Source organism: Fukomys damarensis, unplaced genomic scaffold, assembly GCF_012274545.1.
Source record: "Fukomys damarensis isolate Sample0158 unplaced genomic scaffold, DMR_v1.0_HiC HiC_scaffold_13, whole genome shotgun sequence".
NCBI classification, from domain to species: domain Eukaryota; kingdom Metazoa; phylum Chordata; class Mammalia; order Rodentia; family Bathyergidae; genus Fukomys; species Fukomys damarensis.
Genome location: NW_022900925.1, coordinates 28,417,216 through 28,422,003, shown reverse-complemented (window position 1 = coordinate 28,422,003; position 4,788 = coordinate 28,417,216). Strand labels below are relative to the sequence as shown.

General features: G+C 49.3%; 1 protein-coding gene across 1 annotated transcript in view; it reads left to right on the top strand.

The window, feature by feature from the left end:
- Positions 1 to 140: 140 nt before the first annotated feature.
- Positions 141 to 4,788, top strand: part of Akap1 (A-kinase anchoring protein 1) — a 29,487-nt gene continuing 24,839 nt past the window's right edge. The window contains exon 1 of the mRNA XM_010620223.2: positions 141 to 477. The gene's annotated coding sequence lies outside the window, so the exon portion shown is untranslated. The remainder of the gene's footprint in view (positions 478 to 4,788) is intronic.

The following is a 4,788-nucleotide window of genomic DNA, read 5'->3' as shown; positions in this document are numbered from 1 at the left end:
CCGGGGCGCCCTCTGCGCCCAAACCTTCCTGGAGCGCGCACCCGAGCGCGTCCCACCCAAGGTCGCCCAGCCCCACTCGCGTTTACTTGTCAAAGGTCGTGTGTACCTAGTCGGAGCCCGGGCGAGCTTGTATGCAGGGCCGGGCGCTCCGAGGGCGAGGAGATCCCCCGGTCCCCGCCGGAACCGTCTTCTCCCGCAGAAGGGTCGGAGTTTCTTCGGTCAACTTCCGAAGCCTCTTTAACTTCTGGGCTCGGTGGGCTCGTCCCGGGTGGCCCCGGCGGTGATGGCAAACCTGAGCAGGTCGCTCACGGAGCCGCTGGAGTTCACTGCGGAGAACATGTGGAGAAGACGGGGCGGACGGAGCCGGGAGGATGGTTTGGGAGACCGGCAGTGATCCGAGCGGCGTTGGAGCCGATCAAAGCAAGTTAGGCTCCGGAGGTCCAGGGCTTGGAATGTTGAGGATTGGCCTTGGCAGAGGTAGAGGCTATCCCGTGTGCTTTGTCGGGTTAACTTGAATCCTCCTCCAACCCGTCCTGCTTGGGGGCGCCTAGGGTCACGTGCGCCCCACCCCCGCCTCAGGCAGGGATCTGGCGAAACTCGCGCACTTCTGGGAGGTGGGTTGAAGTGCTCTGAGAGGCCTCCGGGCTGGACTCCTCGGAGGCGGGCTAAATAGTTTCCATTATTTTGGGACCTAGGTTACGGTCTTCCTATTTCCTCACGCAGGGAAGAATCAGGGAGGAAAAGTGCTAATGGTGGAAGGTTGTGCCAGAAGTCCCCGAGGACTGCTGGGAAGTTCTGGGCAATGCGGGACTGTCCTCACTTTGGGAGATTCGCGGGGCTCGGCCTCTTCCTGTCTCCGGGCTGCGGTTAACACAAACCCGGTGGACTTCGCCCCAGGTGGGAGTGGAGGCCTCTCAAGCCGGGTGGGGTGGGGTATATGTGCAAGGGCAATTACTGAGGTTAAAACTGCCTTCTACTGAAGTGTAGGCTGCTTGGTATTTAAATTTATCTCTTGCTGTGAAATCTGGGTTGCTGGACCTGGTGCAACCGTATCTATTAGTTGATTTGCTACCTTACTCCCTCCACCACCGCCGTGTTGCAATTACTGATCGAGGGACACCGTTCACAAAAACTATTAATTCTGGCAACTTATATGAACTTCTCAAATAAGTATTTTTTTTCCAGCTCTTTATTTAAAAAGCAAAGCACCACCCTGCTCTTAAAGGAGCTCTTGATCACTTACCTGATTCTGTTTTTGGTGGTTCACCTGCTAGTTATTTAAGATTTCTGAGCACTGAAAACGAGTGAAGTTTTGTCCTGGGGGCTTTTTGATGAGCCTTTCCTGTCTCATCTCTTAGCTAGTTTTGTAAATTCTGAGTAATAATTCCTGGGAATAGTCTTGTAAAATAATAGCCCTAAATTAGAGGAGGTCTTCTGTATCCTACAGGTATGCAAATCATAGAGCTTCAGTCGTTACTAGGTTAAATAGGCTGTGTTGTCATGCATGTTCTATCAATTAACTGCTGCTAGCCAGTAAAGGAGAGAGGCGTAATGAATTTCTTTGGAGGTGGAGTCCCTCGTAGGAGGAGTGTCTCCCATCTCCCTGCTGTATTTAGGACTTGGCCACTGCAGAGTGACAGGGGCAGTATCTGCTCTGAAGTTAGTTAGTGTGCCTCCAGTGTAAGGTTGCTGAGCATCAATATTTTAAAGCAGTTTGTCTTGTTACTAGGTAACTCAGTTTATTCTTGGGCTTGGACCCAGGCTGGTCATAGCTATAATTTGTGGGGCAAGGTAGTTTTAGCCTCTAGGGTTCCCCTTCCCTTCTAAAGACAGGTGGAGATCAAATTTGTGATACCTGAGACTGCCTGATGCATGGTAGGTGCACTGTTTCTCTCTCCTCCAAGGAGTCTCAGCGTCTAAGTGGCACTGGAATCACTTGAGAGATCTGAACTTTATTAAAAGCACCCCTCTCTCTAGCCTCTGACCTAGAAACTTGATTAGAAGGAAAAGGGAGACATGGGTTTCCCCACACTTTGTCAGCTAGCCTCCTGGCTCAGTATGTCTTGCTCATGTAGGCATTGTAGGGCTTCGAAGCATGGCAGCTCATAGCCCATGTGCTTGGAGTGCTGGCCTGTTTTTCCCAGCCACTCCTTCCAGAAGCACTCCATGAGTCTAGAATGCCTGAACCCTCTGCAGCTCAGCCTGTCTCACTGGTGTGGGGATGCGAGCAGTTGTTTTGGTGTGGGTTGAAACCTTTGGTTCCTCGTTTTGAGGATGTGTCCACTGCTGTGGGGTATGCTGGCTTCTTGGGACTCAGATTTCACCAAAATCATCTCATACTGTTTGGCAGTTGTCAGTCTGCATGGTGAGTTTTGTGTTAGTCCTGGACTTCACTTCCTGGGGCTGGTTCTGTTTCTTCCACATTCCTCTCTGGTGTGATACCTCACACAGGTCCACTTAATGAGCATCTGTCTGTAGCCCCCCCACTGAGCAAACCTGAGGCCTTTAAACCTGGGCAGTGGAAGGCGCAGTCAGTGAGCATCTTTGGATCGGGGTGGTCTGGCTGAAGAAGTAGCTCCTAGGGATGGGGGGACAAATGTAGACGCTGCCTCTTCCTGGACAGTTCTTGTGCTGGGTGAGGATGAGCAAGCAAGCACCTCCTTAATCCCTTAATCCTTTCACCTCTGAGGGCAGTTGAGGGTGAAGCTGGAGGTCATTCCATATTGTTTTCCCAGCAGGAACTGAAGTACAAATTGAGGGGTGGGAAAACTAACAAGTAGCTCTGGGCTAGGTCCTAATAGGCTTTTGTGAGAACCACCAGGAAAATTCTTAATTCGATGGCCTTTTCTCCTAATCTTTGTGCTGCTTTCTAAACAGATTGTTGCAGTGGAGGAGTGTGTATAATCAGTATTGTGAGAACCAGCTTTTAAGGTGTGTTTTCTTTGACTTTCCTCCTAAATGGTAGTGCGCAGTTTCATTCAACCTGAGTCCTTGTCATCTGGGCATCTCTGCCATTAGTCTTGCCAATGGTCTGGTAGTTTGCAGCCATTGGTAGTAAATATTCTGTTCTCTGTCTTGTACTACTGGCTGGCTCTGTTTACTTCGCCATGTGTCACTGAGGCCTGTTCACACTTGGGCACAAAACAGGATCCCACTAAAGGTCTGCAGAGCTCAGGGCCAAAGGGGTTTGTTTCGTTGTTGGGCTTGGCTGACAAGAAGAGCCCTGGGTTGGTGGAGTTCTCAAGGCTGAATCCTGGCTGTGAGCCCTGGCAGGCCTGGTGGCCCTCTGGGGTCTTGGTTTCCTCAGCCAAAAGGAAAGGAGGATTGGTGAGCATTGAAAACATTCAGCTGATGCTCTGAGAGGAGGGCAAGGTTACTAAAGGGATGTGTTTGGGCTGCCATACTAGACAGCACTGGTCTAGAATGTTCTTTGGCAACTCTAAAAGTTTAATTGCTTCAATTTGTAAATCTCCAGAGCATCAAGTTTGGACTCAGTCTTCCATAGTTTGTAAACCCAACAGCTCTGGTGACAAATTATTTCTACATCGGTTCTCTTCATGGCCCATTAAGAAGCCAGTTCTGGTCTACGGTTGGTCCTTTGGTCTACGGTTGGGATGGGCGCAGTGAACGATGAGTTAGGAAACAGTTTGAGAGAGGAGCTTATTGATGGGTGTGAGGACACAGCCTGAAACAGAAGGCCCAACCACTAAGCCCTGCTTATTGTCTAAGTCTACTTGTTAACAGTGAAGGTCCTTGGCCTCTAAATGTCATGTCACTAGCTTGACCTAATGGCCCTGTAAGACCTCAGTGTAGGCCCTTTGTTAAATGTTGGGGGACTTTTAAAAAGAGCCACAGTGTAGATCTTGAAGTGTTGGTGTATGGGGTTCACAGGGAAAATTAGGTTATTTCTGGATGGTTCCTCATCCAGTCCTGGGTTGCTTTGTTTGAACACTGCTTCGACTGGCCTTTGGCAGGTAGCGTGAGACCTGTTTTTTTGGAGTCAGAAGTGTTATAGACACTGAGTACATAGTGGCATCTTAGAAGGATTATTTATTTATTGACACTGGGGAATTGAATCCAGGGTCTTAGAATGAGCCTTTTATTTTTATTTTGAGGTGAGGTCTTGCTGAATTGCCTCGGCTGGGCTCATACTTGGAATCTTCCTCCCTCAGACTCCAAGAGTGCTGGGATTACAGGTGTAGCCACCATGCCAAGCTTGTATTTTTGAAACGAGAATCTCACTGTGTTGCCCAGGCTGTACTTGAACTCCTGGACTCAAGTGATCCTGTTTCTACAGCCTGCAGAGTAGCTAGGTCTACAGGTGTGCACCCTGATACCCATCTAGGAGGTTTTAACTGTGCCAGTTTATCCTTGCATTGCTGTGAAGTTCAGTGTCTCTAGTTTGGGGGTGAGGAACCTGAGGCCCTGAGGAGGGTATACTAATATCAGGACACTGCAAGGACTGGGCCGGCTTTGGATCTGGATCAGGGTATCCCTCCCTCGCCTCCATCTCTTCCTTCCCTCTTCTTTGTCTCCCTTACTTCTCCCTGCACCCCATGCTCTGAAGCTGGGGTGCCCTATTATTATTATTATTTTTGGTACTGGGGAATCAAACTTGGAACCACTGAGCTAAATCCCCAGCCCAAGGGGTGCCCAATTATTTACTGCCCAATTCTCACTCCATCCTTATCCAGAAAATTAACCTGGGTTTATAAAAGATTTCAGCCCTGCAAAGGAGTTATTCTTAACCCATTTTAGTTGTCTTTTTTTTTTTTTTTTTTTTTTTTT